Raw genomic sequence first — 21,049 nt, forward strand, 5'->3', positions numbered from 1 at the left:
ATGACTTCTGCAATGTGAAGGTGAAATTTGCCCCTGTGTGTAATTTTGAAAGGTTGTTGATAGATTCCAAACACAGCTGTCAGTATATTTTTACTTTGGGAATTTCTTGCCTTGGTAGCTTGACCACAATCAGGAAGGTAGAAACATGGCTAGCAGCAGTCAGAGACAAAAGCAGTCTACTCACCCACTCACCTCCAACTTGGGCCAAGAAGGACCTACCCTCTGTCCTCATCTGTCTTGTGACCAAGCACATGGTGCTGTTACGAAAGCAGCAGCTCTTTTATTAAGGACCAGAGCCTTGCATTTTCTAAGGCCCCACACCCCTGCAAGAGTATTTATCCTCTCCACAGCGACAGAGTAAGCTCCTAGGTTGCTTTAGTTTGACCTCCCACTATGTGGGAAAAGATTGGTAAATAGGAGTCTTGTGGCTGGAAAGCAAGATGAGTGGGCTTGAGCAACAGGAAAGTATATCTCCATTTGTAGGGATTTTCTAGGACATCATTTTCAGAGAAATAATATTTTTAAAGGTTTTTTTAAAAAGGGGAAACATGCTGTTTAAAGCATTCCCCTAGTGCCTTTAGTGTACCAGAAGTTTTGTGTATTATTTCTGATCTTTTCAGCAGTCCTATGAGGCTGATACTGTTACTGCCATTTTGTAGATAGAAAACTGAGCTTCTGAAAAGTTAAATCATTGGCTTAAAGTCACAGAGGTAAAAAAGGCCGTGATTGAAACCCAAGCCTGATTTATTACAAAACTCCTTACTCTTTCCATGCAGCTTAGGTTTTGCTTAAAAACGGCAGGGGAGTGGAGTTCAAAGTTTGCAAGTGTTTATTCTTCTATTTCTGTTTAGATATGCAGTATTACTTGATTTTTTATTTGAACCATGTTTTTCAGCAATCAAAGGATTTATTACAGGATGTTTTCCTGCCGGCAAAGTCTATTGAGCTGAATCACAAACACTGCCTTGCCTTCTGTCACTATTCATAATTTATAGATTGTTGGTTCCTCATTAGCATTATATCCGAGTCATGTATTTTGAACGATCCTTTCAAGGCTTTTGTAAGGATGATAAGGGAGAGGTGGGGCCAGGCATTTTATAGATAACTTTAAGTAGGAAACAAATGATTACTTTATCTGGATATGGATCATTCCAATTCTGCTGGTTCAAGAAAAATAGTATTCAAAGAAAGTGAGAGATAAGTTGAAAGAGTAAATAGGCCGGGCGCGGTGGCTCACGCCGGTAATCCCAGCACTTTGAGAGGCCGAGATGGGAGGATCATGAGGTCAGGAGTTCGAGACCAGCCTGACCAATATGGTGAAACCCCATCTCTACTAAAAATACAAAAATTAGCCAGGTGTAGTGGCCCTTGCCTGTAATCCCAGCTACTCAGGAGGCTGAGGCAGGAGAATCCTTGAAACCAGGAGGCGGAGGTTACAGTGAGCCGAGATCACACTACTGCACTCTAGTCTGGGCGACAGAGCGAGACTCTGTCTCAAAAAAAAAAGTAAATAACCAGGACAATGATCCATGAAAAGCACTAAATGTAATTGCTATAAATCAATAAATTGAAAAATACCTTTGGTAATATCAGTGCAATGGAGTGAATGTTTATGTCCCTCCCAAAATTCAGATGCCAAAATCTGAATCCCTGATGTGATGGTATTTGAAGGTGGGACTTTTGGGAGGTGATTAGGTCCTGAGAGTGACCTCACGAAGGGGATTAGTGCCATTATGATGGACACCCCAGAGAGCTGTCTTATTTCTTTCTACCATGTGTGAACACAATGAGAAGACAGCAGTCTGCAGCCTGGAAGAGGACCCTCACGAGAACCTGACCATCTTAGCACTGTGTTTTGGACTTCCAGGCTCCATAACTGTGAGAAATAAATTTCTGTTGTTTATCAGCTACCCAATCTATAGTACTTTGTTATAGCAGCCCAAATGGACTGACACAATCAGAAACATATATGGTGGGAACTCAGGATTCAATCAGAGAAGAAGAGTGGATGTATACATTTCTATATTGTCTTATAGTGTATTATATATGATATACACAAAGGAATTTATCACAATAATTTGACTTTATGTAACTGGGGAGTCTCTGTAAGGCTGCTGTCTTCACATCTGATGATGGAACTTGTAAGTCTACAAGACAGGTAGGTGAGAAGGAAAGATAGATGTAAAGAAAGGGGGAGCAAGAACAAGCTGGACCCCACAAGCATAAATAAGGTGGAGCCCACAGGACAGACTGAAACCACATCAGTTCTTGTCTTAGACCTCGGTGGTGTGGGTGGCCTATAGAAGCTGGGCTTTTCTTCATGGAGCTAAACACCCATCCTGGTCTCAGGAGTCAAAGAAGCTAAAGGAGTATCTAGGAAAAGGTGAGGCAGTTTTGGTAGTGTCCATGGCCTCTAATACTTCCTAGATAAGTGACAACATGGTTGGGCTGCAAAATGGCTGCCACTTCATGTCTGCCCTCCATGTCTCCCACGAAAGTCTCCTGTGGCCCAACCTAACAAGAGAAACATACAGGAAAGGGAAACTTGAGAATTTAGTTCAGGCTAGCCATGTTGGTACATTACAAAGTTACCACAGTAAACGAAATGATTATTATGTGTATAGCACTAGAATAAAATGGACAAAATGCTTTTGGCCAAAATAGAATGAACTCTTCATGAGATGAATTCAGATGCCTTCTGACTAACGTAGCACACAGCCCTTCTTTTTAGGGGTCTTGCTGTCTCCCTGCACCTTTAGCAGGTATGAAGCCTAGGTCATATAGCCCTATTTCAGGGAGTTTGCTGCCTGTCTGTGTGTTGGCCTGGAGAGCATGGTGCTGGGCTTTTTTTGCTGCTGTTAACTAATATTCATGCTATCATTGACTCTGCTCTCATATTGCTTCCCTTTCTTCTTCCCTGATAAGTGATGTTTTAGTCCATGTATGCTACTATTACAAAATATCACAGATTAGATCATTTATTTTTAAACAATGTATTTTCTCACAGTTCTGGAGGCTGGGAAATCCAAGATCAAGGCACCAGTAGGAGTCAGTCCTCTCAAACTCTGCTGTGGCTGTGTATAATATCTAGTGAGGGCCTGTTCCATCTATGTCATCTTCTCATGGCATCCTTACATGGTGGAAGACAGAAAGGCGAGAGACAGCCCAACTCTCCCTCGGGTCCCATCCATGAGGGCAGAGCCCTTGTGGTTCAGTCACTTCCTAAAGGCCCCACCTCTTGATACTGTTACACTGGGATTAAGTTTTAATGTGCATTTTGGCGAGAGACACAAACATTCAAACCAGAGCAATTCCCTTCTCAAATTTCCAAGTCTCAAAATTTTTTTTTCAAATTTTAAGTTCAGGTGTACATGTGCAGAATGTGCAGGGTTGTTACATAGGTAAATGTGTGCCATGGTGGTTTGCTGCATAGATCAACCCATCACCTAGGTATTAAGCCCAGCATCCATTAGTTATTCTTCCTGAGGCTCTCCCTCCCCCTAACCCCTACCCCAACAGGCCCCAATGTGTGTTGTTTCCCCCCATGTGTCTATATGTTCTCATCACTGAGCTCCCACTTATCAGTGAGAACATGCAGTGTTTGTTTTTCTGTTCCTGCATTAGTTTGCTGGTGGATGGTCTTGCCTAGATATTAATGGCAGCTGACTGATCAGGGTGGTAGTTGCTGATGGCTGGAGTACCTGTGGCAGTTTCTTAAAATGAGAAAACAATGAAGTTTGCCACATAGATTGACTTTTCCTTTCACAAAAGATTTCTCTGTAGCATGCAGTGCTGTTTGATAGCATTTTACCCATCAAACTTCCTTCATTTTACCCTTAGAACTTCTTTCAAAATTGGAGTCAATCCTCTCAAACTCTGCTGCAACTTTGTCAATTAAGTTTATGGAATGTTCTAAATTCTTTCTTTTATTTCAACAATGTTCACAGCATCTTCATCAGGAGTAGGTTCTATCTCAAGAAACCAGTTTCTTTGTTCATTCATAAGGGGCAAGTCCTCACTAAGTGTGGTGGCTCATGCCTGTAATCCCAGCACTTTGGGAGGCCAAGGTGAGAGGATCACTTGAGCCCAGGAATTAGGACCAGCCTGAGCAACACAGTGAGAGCTGGTTTCTACCAAAAAAAAAAAAAGAAAAGAAAAGAAAAAGAAAAAAAGATAGAAGCAGCAGTAAGTCCTCACCTGTTCAGGTTTTCTCATGAGATTGCATATCATCAGGTTGTAGTTCTCTTGCTATTTCCATCACATCTGCAGTTACTTTCTTCACTGAAGTCTTAAACCCCCCAAAGTCATTCATGAAGGTTTGAATCAACCTCTTCCAAACTCCTGTGAATGTTGAGAATTTGATCTCCTCCCATGAATTATAATTCTTAATGGCATCTAGAATGGTGAATTCTTTCTACAACATTTTCAGTTTACTTTGCCCAGATTTATCAGAGGAATCACCATCTATGGCATCTATAGCCTTATAAAATATATTTCTTAAATAATAGACTTGAAAGCCAAAATTCCTGCTTGATCCATGGGCTACAGAATGGATGTGTTCACAAGCATGAAAACAACATTAAGCTTCTTGTACATCTTCATTAAGCTCCATGTATATGTGAAGATGTACACCAATGCTCTGGTCACCGAAGAGCAATGCACCAATGGTGCATTGTCAATGAGCAGTAATATTTTGAAAGAAATATTTTTTTTTTCTGAGAAGTAGGTCTCAACAGTGGACTTAAAATAGTCAGTAAACAGAGATGCCATCATCCAGGCTTTGTTCTTTCATTTCTAGAGCACGAGCAGAGTAGATTTAGCATAATTCTTAAGGGCCCTAGGATTTTCAGAATGTCAAATGAGCATTGGCTTCAACTTAAAGTCATCAGCTGCATTAGCCCTTAGAACAAGAGAGTCAGCCTATCCTTTGAAGCTTTGAAGCCAGGCATCAACTTCTCCTCCCTAGCTATGAAAGTCCTAGATGTTATCTTCCAATATAAGGCTGTTTCATCTACATTGAAAATCTGTTGTTTAGTGTAGCCACCTTCATCAATGATGTTGGCTAGATCTTCTGGCTAACTAACTTACTGCAGCTTCCATATCAGCACTTGCTGATTCCCCTTGTACTTTTATATTTTGGAGACTGCTTCTTTCCTTAAACCTCATGAAGCAGCCTCTGCTAGCTTTAAACTTTTCTTCTGGCACTTCCTCATCTCTCTCAGCTTTCACAGAATTGAAAAGAGTTTGTGTTTTGCTCTTGATTAGGCTTCAGCTTAAAGGAATGTTGTGGCTGGTTTGATCTTCTGTCTCAACCATTCAAACTTTCTCCATATTGGCAAAAAGGCTGTTTTGCTTTTTTGTCATCTGTGTATTCAATGGAGTAGCATGTTTAATTTCTTTCAAGAGCTTTTCTGTTCTATTCACATCCTGGCTAACTATTTGGCATAAGAGGCCTACCTTTCAGCCTGCTTTGGCTTTTGACATACCTTCCTCACTAAGCTTGATCATTTCTAGCTTTTGATTTAAAGTGAGTCACATGTGACTGTTCCTTTCACTCAGCCACTTAAAGACCATCGTAGGGTTATTAATTGGCCTAATTTCAATATTGTTGTATCTCAGGGATCAGGGAGGCCTGAAGAGAAGGAGAGAGACAGGGTGATGACCAGTTTGTGGAGCAGTCAGGACACATACAACATTTATTAAGTTCACTGTCTTATATGGACACGGTTCAAGGTGCCCCAAAACAAATACAAAAGTAACATAAAAAAATCACTGATCATAGATCACCATAACAGATATAATAATAATAATAAAATTTGAAATCAATTGCAAGAATCACCAAAATGCGACAGAGACACCAAGTGAGCATGTTGTGGAAAAATGGTGCCAATAGACTTGTTTGATGCAGAGTTGCCACAAACTCAATTTGTAAAAACCACAGTCATTGTGAAGCACGATAAAGTGAAATGCAATAAAATGAGGTGTGCTTGTGCTTAAACATTGTAGATGCTCCATACTTTTCTTGATAAGTAAATACATTTTTTGAAACTTTTCTCAAACTTACCATGATATAACATGAGCTGATGGGAATGAATCCTTAACTCTTCTGCTCTAAACATAGAATAACATATGGCTAAAACTTCTTTAGGTATGAAGCTGAGTTTGAAATCAAGAAAGAAAGTCCCCCTAGTATTAGAATTAAAAAGGAAACTTCAAGTCAGAGTGCTAAGCAGAATCTTATGCCCAAACTGCTCATAGAATTGTTGCAATCAGATACAGGCCTTAAACACTGGAGTTGGTTCTACTAATTGTCTCCCTGAAAGGAGATTACAGGCTTCAGACTGTAGGATTAAAGCTAAAACAGCTATTTAGATAAATCCGGGAGTCATAAAGGGTTGGGCTGACTTTGAAATGGAGACTAAGGGAACTCTGCCCATCAGCCCAGTTAAGCAACAAGAAGGTTTATTAGTATCCCAGGATGATGAATGAGAAAATATCACCTGCAAGAAATTAAAAAACCCAGTATGTGCCATGCCAAGATGGGGAGTCTGAAATCATGCTGACTATGTGGAAGGACTTTGAAGCCAGGAAATCAGCTAAAAAGGGATCCAATTCGTTTTTGTTGCGGTTTTGGTTTGGTTTGCTTTTCAGACCTGTTCCTTCTGTAAGGAATCCAGTTCTTTCATGCAAGTTGAGACAAAGAAAAAGTATCCTATAGGCTACTTTTCCACAGAGAACTCTCTTCTAATGAGTAGGTCATAGTCAAACATTGTAAATCATACCATAAAACAAATAACTACGTTTGAGACTCAGCAGATGAAAGAAATGGAAGCCAAGGCTTAAAAGAGTAGAATAACCTGACAGAAATATTTACAAAGTATGTTTAAAATATGCACAGGGGTGAAGGAAGGATTATAAACCATCAGGGAAGAAAATAACAATTAGAAATTTTTTTTTCCAAGACAGCTGTTTAGAGGGTTTTAGCATGCCTCAGCCACTTGGAAACAGCAAGATAGTACATAAAGATCAACTGTGAGCTTTAATTCAAGAAGGAAAATCAGAATCCACTGGAATTGTGAAAGATACTCCAGATCCCAGGGAGGAGAACACTGGCCCCATGATGGTGTCCAGCTGATAAAAGTGAGTGAAGCCCCAGTAGGTGAGAGAGGCAGAGAGCCTCCCTCTGTAACTCACCCTTCCACTGGGGCTCCAAGCACCCCAGGCTGAGAAAGAAAACTTTGTTCCTCCCAAGCTCTGGAGCTAACTTGGGGAGAGGCTTGGAGATGCTATGAGGGAAAGACATCGGGAAAAGCTGCAGTCAATTTCCCAGACCCAGTGTTGAGAGCAGGATGCCATTTTTAATCTAGGCACATGCAAAGTCAGCCATTCTTTGGCATCCTGGCAGTGTGGCCACGCAGACATGTTTGTCTCAGGCCAGAGACTGAAGTGCTTGCTCTGGAGTGAGATAGGGGCCTCCACAGGCCAGAGTTGTGGAAAGTGCCTCACCACTAGGCCCTGGAATTGTGTTCTTCCCTGTCACAGGCCTGTGGCAGGAGGAGAGCTGCTACAGTTATGGCCTCTCCTCGGCAACAAGGCTTGCAGCCAGGACCAGCTTGGTAACCTGGAACCAGTCTGTGTGTGCCATTGCTGGGTACCCTATCCTGCTCCCCTAAGAGGATAGCAGCAGGGCTCTCTCCACTCCACCGCCAGGCAGAACTCCAGGCATTCAGAGCACACATTTGCCTGGACCAGCAGCCTGAGCCTCCCACCCTTCCTGGAGCAGCAGGGCTCTTTCCCCTCTATGCTCAGGCAGATCACCAGGCATTCAGAGGTCAAAAAGGACAAAGGTCATTACATAATGATAAAGGCTCAACAAGAAGACTTAACTATTCTAAATATATATGTACTCAACATTGGAGCACCCAGATTCATTTAGGAAAAAAAAAACTACTTCTAGTATATAAAAAGACTATAAAAAGACTTACACAGCCACACAGTAATAGTGGGGAACTTGAACACCCCACTAACAGCATTAGACAAATCATTGAGGCAGAAAACTAACAAATACATTCTGGACTTAAATTCAAAACTTGACCTATCTAATCTAATAGATATTGACAAAATACCCCCACCCATCAACCACAGAATATATATATTCTTCTCATCTATACATGAAATATTCTCCAAGGTTGACCACATGCTCTGCCATAAAGCAAGTCTCAATACATTTTTTTAAAATGGAAATAATACCAACCATACTCTCAGATCACAGTGGAATAAAAACAGAAATCAATACAAAGAAGATCTCTCAAAGCACACTAATACATGGAAATTAAACAGCTTGCTCCTGAGTGACTTTTGGGTAAACAAATTAAGGCAGAAATAAAAAATACCTTGAAATAAATGAAAACAGATATACCCAAATCTCTGGGATGCAGCAAAAGCAGTCTTAAGAGGAAAGTTCATAGCACTAAACACTTACCTCAAAAAATTAGAAAGACCCCAAATTAATGATCTAACATACACCTTGAGGAGCTAGAAAAACAAGAACAAACTAACCCCAAAGCTAGCAGAAGAAGAGGAATAACTAAAAAAAAAGAGTAGAACTGAATGAAATTGAGACCCAAAAATTCACACAAAGAATCAATGAAATCAAAAGTTGATCCTTTGAAAGGATAAACAAAATCAATAGACTGCTTGCTAGATTAACAAAGAAAAAGAAAGATCCAAATAAGCACAATCAGAAATGACAAAGGCGACATTACAATTGAGCCTACAGAAATACAAAAGATTCTCAGAGACTACTATGAACTCCTCTATGCTCACAAACTAGAAGATCTAGAGGAAATTGATAAATTCCTGGAAACATACAACCTGCCAAGATTGAATTAGAAAGAAATTGAAACCCTGAACAGACCAATACTGAGTTTCATAGTTGAATCAGTAATAATAAAAAAAAAGACCTACCAACCAAACAAAGCACCAGAGCAGACAGATTCACGGACAAATACTACTAGACGTACAAAGAAGAGCTGGTACTAATTCTACTGAAACTATTCCAAAAAATCAAGGAGGAAGGACTCCTTCCTAACTCATTGTATGAAGCCAACATCACCCTGAAACCAAAACCTGGCAGAGACACAGCAAAAAAAGAAGACTGCAGGCCAATATCCCTGATGAACATAGATACAGAAATCCTTAACGAAATGCTAGCAGACCAAATCCAGCAGCACATCAAAAAGTTAATTCACCACAATCAACTAGTCTTCATTCCTGGGATACAAGGCTGGTTCAACATATGCAAATCAAATGTGATTTACCACATAAACAGAATTAAAAACAAAAGCATTATGATTATTTCAATAGATACAGAAAAAGCCTTGGATAAAACCTAACATCCTTTACTGAAAAAAAACCCTCAGCAAACTACCCATGAAAGGAACATATCTCAAGATAATAAGAGCCATCTATGACAAATGCACAGCCGACATCATGCTGAATGGGCAAAAGCTGGAAGCATTCCCCTTGAGAAGTGGAACAAGACAAGGATGCCTACTCTCACCACTCCTATTCAACATAGTATTGGAACTCCTTGCCAGAGCAATCGGAAGAGAAAAAAATCAAAAGCATCCAAATAGGAAAAGAAGAAGTGAAACTATCTCTTGTTGCTGACCATATGATTCTATACTTAGAAAGTCCCAAAGACTCTGCCAAAAGGCTCCTGGAACTGATAAATAACTTCAGTAAAGTTTCAGGATACAAAATCAATGTACAAATATCAGTAGCATTTCTATACACCAATATTGTTCAGGCTGAAAGCCAAATCAAGAACACAGTCCATTTATAATATCCACAAAAAAATAAAATACCTACGAATACATCTAACCAAGGAGGTAAAAGGTCTCTACAAGAAGAACTGCAAAACACTGATGAAAGAAATCATAGATGACACAAACAAATGGAAAAATATTCCATACTCATAAATTGGTAGAATAAATACTATTAAAATGGCCACACTGCCCAAAGCAATCTACAGATTCAATATTCCTATCAAACTACCAATGTCATTTTTCACAGAATTAGAAAAAAATTCTAAAATTCATATGCAACAAAAAAGAGCCCAAATAGCCAAAGCAATCCTAAGCAAAAACAAAAACAAAAAGCCAGAGGAATCACATTACCTGACTTCAAACTATACTATAAGGTCACAGTAACCAAAACAGCATGGTACTGGTACAAAAACAGACACATAGACCAATGGAACAGAATAGAGACCCCAGAAATAAAGCCTCACACCTACAGCCATCTGATCTTTGACAAAGTTGACGAAAATAAGCAATGAGGAAAGGACTCCCTATTCAACAAATGATGCTAGGATAGCTGGCTAGCCATATGCAGAGGAATGAAACTGTACCCCCACATTTCACCATATACAAAAATTAACTCAAGATAGATTAAAGATTTAAATGTAAGACCTCAAACTGTAAGAATCTTAGAAGAAAACCTAGGAAACACCATTCTGGACATCGGCCTTGGGAAAGAATTTATAACTCAGTCCTCCAAGCAATTGCAACAAAACCAAAAATTGACAAGTAGGATGTAATTAAACCAAAGAGCTTCTGTAGAGCAAAAGAAACTATTAACAGAGTAAACAGGCAACCAACAGAATGGGAGAAAATATTCACAAACTATGCATCAGACAAGGGTCTAATATCCAGAATCTATAAGGAATTTGAATAGTTCAATAAGCAAAAAACAACCCTGGCCAGGCACAGTGTGTCACATTTGTAATCCTAGAAATTTGGGTGGCCAAGATGGGTGGATCTCTGAGCCCAGGAGTTTGAGACCAGGCTGGGCAACATGGCAAGACCCCTTCTCAACAAAAAATTCAAAAATTAACCAGGCATGGTGGTGTGTACCTGTAGTCCCAGCTACTCAGATGGCTGAGGTATGAGAATTGCTTGAACCTGGGAGGTTGAGGCTGAGTGAGCCATGACCTGCACCACCGCACCCCGGCTTAGGTGACAAAGCAAGACCCTGTCTCAGACACAACAAAACAAAACCTATTAAAAAGTGAGAAAAGAACATGAACAGACACTTCTCAAAAGAAGACAAACAAGTGGCCAACAAACATGAAAAAATGCCCCACATCACTAATCATCAGAGAAATGCAAATCAAAACTACAATGAGATACCATTTCATGCCAATCAGAATGGCTATTATTAAAAAATGAACAAACAGCAAATGCTGGTGAGGCTTCAGAGAAAAGGGAGTGCTTATACACAGTTAGTGGAAGTCTAAATTAGTTCAGCCACTGTGGAAAACAGTTCAGAGATTTCTCAAAGAACTTAAAAGTACTGTTTGACCCAGCAATTCAATTACTGGGTATATATCGAAAAGAAAAATTGTTCTACCAAAAAGACACATATACTCATATGTTCATCACAGTACTATTCATAATAGAAAAGACATGGAATCAACCTAGGTGCCCATCGATGGTAGATTGGATATAGAAAAATGTGATATATATCTCTCTCAAATAATTATTAATAGTCTCTTTCACTCTTTTTCACTCAATTTGAGTAATAAGTTGTATGAATACCATAATTACTGGCTGATTGATTTATTGAACCAAAGTACCTAATTCGTGGTCTCCCTCTATTCCTGCTCATAAAATCTCATTGAGACTCCTGGTTTATTGGATTCCTCTTATTTTATTCTAATTTACAAACTCTCCCCAGACATCTTTTAGCCTTATTTCTTGCCTAGCCAGTTTAGACTGAGCTCTTTGTTGAAAAGTACCCTATATTTCACTATTCCTCTTTTTTTCCTCTGCCTTACAACCTTTCAAATCTGTGTCTGAAATAATCCACTTGATTTCTTTGCTTCTTTACCTGAATTGATATATTTTGTGATTTTTCTTTAGCAGCAGAGTGAGTTGATGTCACTATGAATTCATTGTCTCCCATCTCAGCTCAGCCCTCAGGGCTTCCTGGTAATGCTCCCATGTGGTTCCTGTCTCTGAAATCCTGGCAAATCTCAAACATGACTCTGCCCTAGCACTGATCACACTGTATTGGGGTTTGGGTTTGTAAATCTGTTTATCACACTAAACAGAATTCCTTGGCGTTAGGGCCCTTCTCTTATTCATCTTTATTCCTCTAGCATCTAGCACATTTCCTAGCACATTGTAAGTGCTGGAAATAAGTGCATGAAAAATGAATGAATGAGGACTGGAATGAATAACAAGGCACTAATGCAAGAAGCATAAGTAAGAAAAAAGAAGTTATTTGCAATTTTCATATTGTGTGACAAGATTAACACCTGACATAAACTTTTCAAACTATGGCAAAAGAGACAAACATACATTTTGTTTCTTATTTATAAGGTATGTGAGACATAATAATAATTGAAAGTATAGATACATCAACATAGGATTTAACTGTATTTTTGTGCTTACATCTAAATGGCCTCATATGCCTGTATGATATCTGTTCTGAGGAGCCTAAATTACATTGAGACTCAAGGATATCTGAACATTTTGTCACTGGAGGTTGCTAGCTTATATATTCAAAATACACTGTCAGCCTTGTAAAATATATTCAGTTTTACTGAGTTGCTGTGCTTTCTACCTTAAGAAAATCTCTTTCCTACATTTCTAACCACGTGGGCCATTATGTGGAAGTACTCAGGCTAATCCTAATCCTAATTCTGCTTGTCCACTGTTCGTTTGCCCTATCCTACCTCTGGTGACTTTCCTGTTCTTAATTGTTTTCAAGCACTTGACCATTAGTAGTCTTAAATTCCTGGCCTCTCTCCTTATCACCAGTTATCTAAATTTCTAGATTATTCTGAATTTGCTATCCATGGGGCCTTTATCTCTTTGATAGAGATTAATTCTTGTCTGTGCAAATCCTAGTCATAGTCCAACTGAGGTATCTTATAGCAATCATCATCCTAAATATCCAGGAAATTCAACAGATTCAACAATATGCTTTTCAGTGACTATATTATTTGTCTGTGTCTAAAAATATATAAAAAAATAAGCACTACTACTTGACTATAATGTGTTTTCTCATTAGGATTTAGGGCAAACAATTGTCTAGCAACTCAAGAAGTGTGTTTTTTGTTGTGGTAATGTTAAGTGGTGACCATCACTGAGGAACAGCTTAAATTCACCAACTGAGGAGATTCTATTCCTAGATCCTACTATTCTGCCAGCAAGAAACATAAGCTGGAGAGAGAAGACTTGAAATTAGAGACTGCCAAGTAATCTTTGGCAATGATGTGGGCCACATCTAGGTGTACTGAGGAGAAGGGCCATATTTATATGAAATAATGCTCTTCTTACTCAAATGTCTGTGGTTTTCTTCTGTGATTTAATATTAAATGTTTATTACTCAGTATCTAAAATGTGAGAGGAGGGTGATGTAGTGGAAAGAACCTTCAGAATGACCTGGGTTCTGATTCTGACATTTACTAGGTGTGTGACTTTTAGGAAGCCACCAACTTTCTCTCAGACTATGTCTTTATCTGTAAAATGGGAAAAATAATACTCACTTCACTGGCTTGCTAAGATAATAAATTTAAAAAGAAATTCAAAGTACCTGACAGAACATCTGGTACAAAATAGGCAATTCTTAAAACAAGTTTTCATTCAAGTTGTGATTCCAGTATTTTTTTTTTTCTGTCTTCTTACTCATCTGCATGTACTTGGTCTCAGCATTTCAAGTTGGAAAAGGAAGTTAAATGATTTTCATTTTAGTTTAAGAAATATGGAATTGGGCCAGTTTGCCAATAGGAGTAGGCTATTTAGATGAGTCTATTTGATTTCAGGATGATGTCCAGCCTCATCCTTCAGCAGCATGAGTACTGCTTGTTCCAGAAGTGTATTGCTGAAAGAGTGGGGTCATACAAAGTCAGGTGTGGGTATCTCAAGAAATTAATGCCAGGGCACAGTTTTGGAAACATGGTCATCCAGTAACATTTATTGCTATTCTGTGCAAAGAAACTTAACTAGACAATGTGAAGTGATGCAAAAGAACAGATTGAATAATATAATTTTATAGCATCAAAAATATTTATGTTTGGACTAGACTTCCTAGATTTTAAACATTATGAAAGATCAGAGTCCAGTGCCTTCCTTGAAGCATCCAATGCCTTCATTTTATGGATGAAGAAACTGTGGCTTAGAGAAGTTAAGTAACTTGCTCAAGTTAACAAAGGCAGTTCTCTTTACTGATAATCCAGTACATTTGCCATGCAACTCTTCTGATGACACAATCTGGTCCTTGTAGAAATTTAAGAAGTTGTCCAAATTTTACATAAGGAAACTCAAAAAGATAATAAACCAATGCAATCATTTCTAGTTATATAAAGGTTGTTAAATTTATTATTGTAAAAAAATTCTGGTTTGTTGTTGTTGTTGTTGTTATTTTTTGAAATAGAGTCTCACTCTGTCCCCAGGCTGGAGTGCAATGGTGCAATCTTGGCCCACTGCAACCTCCGCCTCCCAGGTTCAAGTGATTTTCCTGCCTCAGCCTCTTGAGTAGCTGGGATTACAAGCATGCACCAACACGCCCGGCTAATTTTTGTATTTTTAGTAGAGACGGGGTTTTGCCATGTTGGCCAGGCTGGTCTCACACTCCTGACTTCAGGTGATCTGCCCGCCTCAGCCTCCCAAAATGCTGGGATTACAGGCGTGAGCCACTATGCCTGGCCAAAAATTTCTTATAAATGTTTGCAAAGACCACAAGCTATTGTCTATGATTTGCCTGAGAATTATCCTTGGTGCTTAAATGGCAGATTCTCCCTGTAGAATATGGCTATCTCCTGAAAGAATGCTCAAGTGATTTAAATGACTGGATTCAGGGGCAATGAGTATGAGAAGGTCTCAAATAAGATCTTCATCTTGGCAGCCTGGATATGAAATCCATAATAAATCTCTAAGAGTGGTCTATTGGAATCAGAAGGAGAATGGGAGATTAAGAAGTTAGAATGGAAAGGAAGTGATAGAGCTGGTGGTAGAGGCTATTTTGCCTGTTTGCGGTTTTTTTTTTTTTTTTAACTTCTGGAATTCTTAGTAAAATTCCATAAAGGCCTCATTTGAAGATATAGGAGAAAATATTTTCTCTAAAAAACCTTAAACAGAAGACTAACTTACAAAGAAAAGTCGAAGACTTCATAGGTTGGCAAAATTCTTGTGTGAGATTTCTGCTTTCTTTAGCTCTGATTACTTCATAGATGTTGGTTTATAATATTGTGGGAGAAATGAAGGAAGAATCTGTATTAATAAGAGATGTTTTCATAGTATCCTTGACTTAACTGTGATATTATATTTTCTACCTTTCAATTCTCATTGATTTTGCATATGTTATGCCAGAGCCAACGGAAAAGATAGGCGTGTTGTAAGCTATAATTCCAACTCTAGGCAATCAAGAGTTAGAATTATAGGTCAACAAACTAGAAGTGAAAGAATTTGTGTTAATGAAGCATTTCAGCAGATGTAAACAGTATATCTAGGTTTCACCAGTCTGTGGGTCCAACATTTACTTATGATGTCAACATTACAATGCCTGCAGCCACCAACCTGCCTTTAGCCTCTATATTTTCTCAGCTTTTTTTTTTCTGACAGTGTCAGAAAGAGAACTGTCACACACACTCTTCCTAAGCAGGAAGAGGACTTTCCCTCCACTCCTGAAGACCTAAATAATCATCAAGTCCAGAGAGAAGGAAATAATCCCCACTCACCTGCAAGCTAAGGTGTCTTGGTCGCTATTGCCTATCTCAGGATCTGCCTGTTTCTAAAGTCCTTAAAATGGTACTGTCCATTTTCTTCTAAAGAAACCTATAACTTCAGAGTGTGGACTTGCCCTGTGAGCCCTAGGGAAACAGGGCTCACATAACAAAATGAAATAATCCAACATCAGAAAATCTGGTTCACTTAGATATCCATGGTGCTACTATTAGGTGCCACAATTGAAGGTATGATCGGCCTAGGGCAGTAGCTTTCAAACTTTAGTATGCATCAGGATCACCTGGAATGTTTACAAAATAGAAATCGCTGAACCCCAGCTCCAGAGCTTCTGATTCAGTAGGTCTGGGGTAGGGTGAGAGAGTTTGTATTTTTAACAAGTTCCCAGATGATACTGATCCTGATGGGTCAAGAACCACATTTTGAAAACACTAGTCCTGGTGTAGATGAGACCTAGAGAAAATCACAACAAAATGTAATAGTTCAACATCAGGATGTCTGGATTACTCAGTGAAACATGCTGCTTCGTAAGTGTCACATAGTGAGGGTATATTTAGCCAAGGAATGTAAAACTATATTGCAGTAAGTTGAAAACTACCTTTATGAAAACATTTCAGATAAAATATCATAGTATGAGATGGTGAATCATCTCAAAAACTGCCAAGCCTCCCCATTGCATCAACTGTATTCAAATTTTCACAGAGAATAAAGAACATTGTTTTCCAGGGCTATACAAAACAGTGGTCTTTGCATTCTGTTGTAATACTATTTTCCCTTGTGTATCAGGAAGTGAATTAAGCATGTTTTTCTTTGAAGACTCTTTCCTAATAGCTAATCCTGGAGTTAGCCCAGATTCTGCTCAGATGTAAGTTGAAACCAGAGTTACAATAAAGAGAATAAATAATAATATTATTGCATAAATTCAGTTGTAGATAACAGAATGGTAAGAAAACTTAGCCATTATTTCCTTCTCTTACATAGGACAATTATGTCACTTCAATAACATCACTATTTATTATCACAGATTTACCTTGTCTCAAGAATGATCTAGAAGTTGTAACCAGTGATACATAGGAATATAAAGTTGGAGAATGAAATGCTTCTGGCCATGTCTTATAGCTGTTAATGTATGCTGGAACTTTCCGATGCCGTGTTACCCATCTCTGAGAATGTCCTTCGTCTCTATTACACAGTCTAAGTCTACCATAAGGAGGAGACGAATAATGTAGGGCGCTGTCATTGTAGGGCAGAGAGCTTTCACTGTGCCCCAGGTGCTAATCTCAAAGCACTCAGAAGCTTAAAGACAGGGTGCAAGATCAGAACTATTTCTTTATGACTCTTAATCTTTCTAAAGGGAATCGGTAGAGAATTGGAAAGCAGTGATTCTAATTTTGTGCCAAGGGCAGGTGATTTAGTCTTCTGGGAGAGCACAGAGCCCCCCCAGAGCACAGGGAAAGCCCTGACGCATATATGGGCATAGCAAGGGGATTGCTAGCAGCAAGGAGGTTACCAGTTGACAGAGGCATAGGATCTACCAGGTGCCCCAGATATCACATGAAAATGCCTACTTTGAAAACAAAACAAAACTTGTGTTGGAACATATCTGTTGCTTTGCTTCTTTCCACCCCGGAAATGAAATCAGATTCCTTCTCCTGGCTGAGTCCCAATACTGGGACTCAGTAATCAAATTACTGACTGGTACATCATCTCAAATAGAAGACTGAGCCTTAGAGTGCCCAGTGTCCATTAGCCATCAAGTGATATTACATTAATAAACCTAAGTAGAGGTATGATATTACACTGTAAAGCATTGGAAGGATTTTTATTATCATTCTAACCTAATGAATATGCCAGCATAATCTCTTTCAACCTTAGATAAACTGAGCTCAGTATTTTGAGAGATTAAGTCTTCCAGGACCAGCCTAGCTTACCATTTAAGGCACTTATGCAGGCAATAATAAGCCTCCCTGCCTTAAAATTAGATAGATAGACAGACAGACAGAGAGACAGAGAAAGAAAGAGAGAGATATCAAGAGGCTGAGTTCTCAGGATCTATATCCTGGAGTTGGCGGGGGAAAGAAGCAGAGTTCATACCAGAATGTGCACATATACACACACACAAAACCTAAAAACAATTGTTTTTTGTGTTTGTTTTAAATTTTACACACATTATATACTTTGTTTCTGTTTATTATTTTATTCAACATCATGTTTTTTTTGTTTTGTTTTTTTGTTTGTTTGTTTTTGAGATGGAGTCTCGCTCTGTCGCCCAGGCTGGAGTGCAGTGGCACGATCTCAGCTCACTGCAAGCTCTGCCTCCTGGGTTCACGCCATTCTCCTGCCTCAGCCTCCTGAGTAGCTGGGACTACAGGCACATGCCACCACACCCAGCTGATTTTTTGTGTTTTTAGTAGAGATGGGGTTTCGCTGTGTTAGCCAGGATCAACATCATGTTTTAAATTTTTTTCATATTGCTAGATTTATAAAAAAGTATTTTCTTCCCACTTCTGCATGAGAACATGGTATACCCCTCCATTTATATTGGCCTTATTTGTAACCTTTAATATAATTTTACATTTATTTATTGTTGATTTATGTAGGGAGACTTGTTAATGTTTTTGTTACAGTTGTAAGTGATATCTTATTTTCTAATTGTCAGAAAGAGGAACACTATAGATTCTTATATGTTGATCTCATATTTACTTCTTATCTCTTTGTATTTACTTAGTTTCAGGCTTGTCTTTTGTTGGCCAGGACCTACAGTATTCTGTATCAAAAAGAAGTACCTGTCTTATTCCCAAATGCTGAATGTAAAGGGAATGCTTTTAAAGTTTTTCTATTAATATGATTTTTAATAGGTTTTTGATAGATAACTATCAAAGTAAGGGAATTCCCTTCCATTTTTAATTTTCTTATAAGCTTTTTATTATATGTAGTTGTTGAACATTATCAAATTCTTCTTCTACATCTGTTGAGTTGGTCAAATGACTTTCCTCCTTTAGATCTGGCCTTTCTGATTTTAACCATACTTGATCATGATGTGGTGTTATTGTTATTATTATTTATAGCATTTTGGATTCAGTTAATATTTTTAGGATTTTGCATCTATGCTTATATGTGAAATTGCCCATAATTTCGTTTCTTCTCTTATCTTTATCAGGTTTAGTGTGAAGACTATACTAGCACTATAAAATGAATTGAGTAGCTTTCCCACTAATGGGGAACACTGTAAAACAGTCTAGACTTGGCCAATTTTAGCAGGTTTTTTTTTATTATTAAATAACTGGCCAGATTTTCTTAGTTCCATTAGTCTATTGAAGTTTCTTTCACCTTGGGAAACTTAGAAATTTAGAAATTTCATTTTTTTTCTAAAACTCATTTCTGTTTCATCAATTTTTTTTTCAAATTTACTAACTTAAAATTCAGGGTATTCTCTCATAATTTAAGAAAACCTGTAAGTCTTTCAGCTTTTCACTTTTTTGTGCATTATATTGTTTATTCACACTTTCCTTCCTTTTTCTCTTGGTCAGCGTTTTCATTTAGTTTGAAGTCTTTTGAAATTTTCCTCATGATGTTCTCCTTAATTTGTTATCTCTTTAATCAGTAACTGAGACAGGGTCAATCTAATACAATGGGCAAGAGTTTCAAAAAAGACACTCAACATATATTTATGTGTGTGTGTGTTAATATTTTTGTATGCATTCTTCAAAGTTTAACATAGTCTTGCATTTCTTTAACAGTATGATCAGTTGAGCCCATTAATAGCGTTATAATTATTGCTGTCATCTTTTGGGTCATCATTTTACTCCAGACAGCATATTGTCTCAACTGCACTATGGATCTCTAGATTTCTACTTCAGAGCTTCTTTATCACCACTACCTGGCATACCTGCAAGAACCTCTCACCCTTATGACATATGGATAAACCAAGAAGTGAAGAGGAATTAAAACCCATGGATAACCATTAATCAATGAAGTATAGGAGCTAGAAGATAAATATTCCTCTTTTCTATCCCAGGAGTAGACAATTCTAGAGTGCATTCTGCATGACTCCTCAGAAGTCCCTCCCTGGTGGATGGAGTCCTAGTTTGCCCACTATGGTAAATCAACTTGAAGCACCCATAAATTGGCTTTCCTTCCCTGTTTCACTCTTCCCAGTCCCCTACCCCTGTTCCTTGAGATACTTTTACAAAGTAATCTGCCTGCATACAAGACCTTGATTCAGGCTCTCTTTTTAAAGGAAACTAGGATAAGACACTGCTTTCTTCCTGGGTTTTGTTTCTTTTATTCCTCTCCTACCATCTATTGGATAATCAATTTGTTTCTGTCGTTCTGAAAGTTACTCTTATTTTACTTTTATTCTTCTGTTGGTTACTCTTAGGTTACTATACCACCTAAGAGTAGGGAAAATAGCTAAAGCTTATTGATATCTCAGTCTTTTCTGCAAACAAATCAATGAGCTTCACTGGTTCTTATCCTACTTTGATCTATATCCATATGCCCCAAGTTCCTGTTTGTGTCATTTAGCATTTTAATTCTGGATTCATAAAGATTGAATGTGTTTATTTGTAGTAATTTCTCATTTAGACAATAAGAAAGTCTAATTCTTTACTCATTCATACTTTTCGTATCTCACTGCCTACTCCTGGATTCATTTCTCTTTTTCCTGGAGATTGGCCTATAATAGTTATTTCAAAAGGGACGTATAATACATTTTCTGAAATTTATTTATCCTCACACTTAAATTATAGTTTAGCTAGAAAAGAAAGTGTTTTTTTGTTTGTTTGTTTGTTTGTTTGTTTGTTTGTTTTTGAGACGGAGTCTCGCTCTGTTGCCCAGGCGGGAGTCCAGTGGCGCGATCTCGGTTCACTGCAAGCTTCACCTCCTGGATTCACGCCATTCTCCTGCCTCAGCCTTCCGAGTAGCTGGGACTACAGGCGCCTGCCACCATGCCTGGCTAATTTTTTTGTACTTTTAGTAGAGACGGGGTTTCACCGTGTTAGCCAGGATGGTCTCGATCTCCTGACCTCTTGATCCACCCATCTCGGCCTCCCAAAGTGCTGGGATTACAGGCTTGAGCCACCGCGCCCAGCTGAAAAGAAAGTTTTTAAGAGTAAATGTATTTTCCTTCCAAACTTTGAAAATATAATTGTCTTCTAACCAGTGTTGCTATTCAAAAGTCTAATGCCTAATTTGTATTTTTTTAATGTGATCTTTTTGAAATTGTTACCTTCTTTTTGTCTCTGGAAGCTTTAGAATTTTCTTTTAATCTTTGATAATGTTAAATTTTGTTG

The 21,049-nt window shown here is 38.4% G+C and overlaps 1 protein-coding gene across 5 annotated transcripts in view; it reads left to right on the plus strand.

Moving 5' to 3' along the window:
• Positions 1-21,049, plus strand: part of C2BH2orf88 (chromosome 2B C2orf88 homolog) — a 328,152-nt gene that overhangs the window by 221,208 nt on the left and 85,895 nt on the right. Inside the window, exon 3 of one of the 5 annotated variants that reach the window (XR_010150172.1) lies at positions 1,795-1,878. The exons of the other annotated variants lie outside the window; for them this stretch is intronic. The gene's annotated coding sequence lies outside the window, so the exon portion shown is untranslated. The remainder of the gene's footprint in view (positions 1-1,794; positions 1,879-21,049) is intronic. 5 annotated transcript variants of the gene reach the window in all.

This window comes from Pan troglodytes, chromosome 13, assembly GCF_028858775.2.
Source record: "Pan troglodytes isolate AG18354 chromosome 13, NHGRI_mPanTro3-v2.0_pri, whole genome shotgun sequence".
In the NCBI taxonomy this organism is placed as follows: domain Eukaryota; kingdom Metazoa; phylum Chordata; class Mammalia; order Primates; family Hominidae; genus Pan; species Pan troglodytes.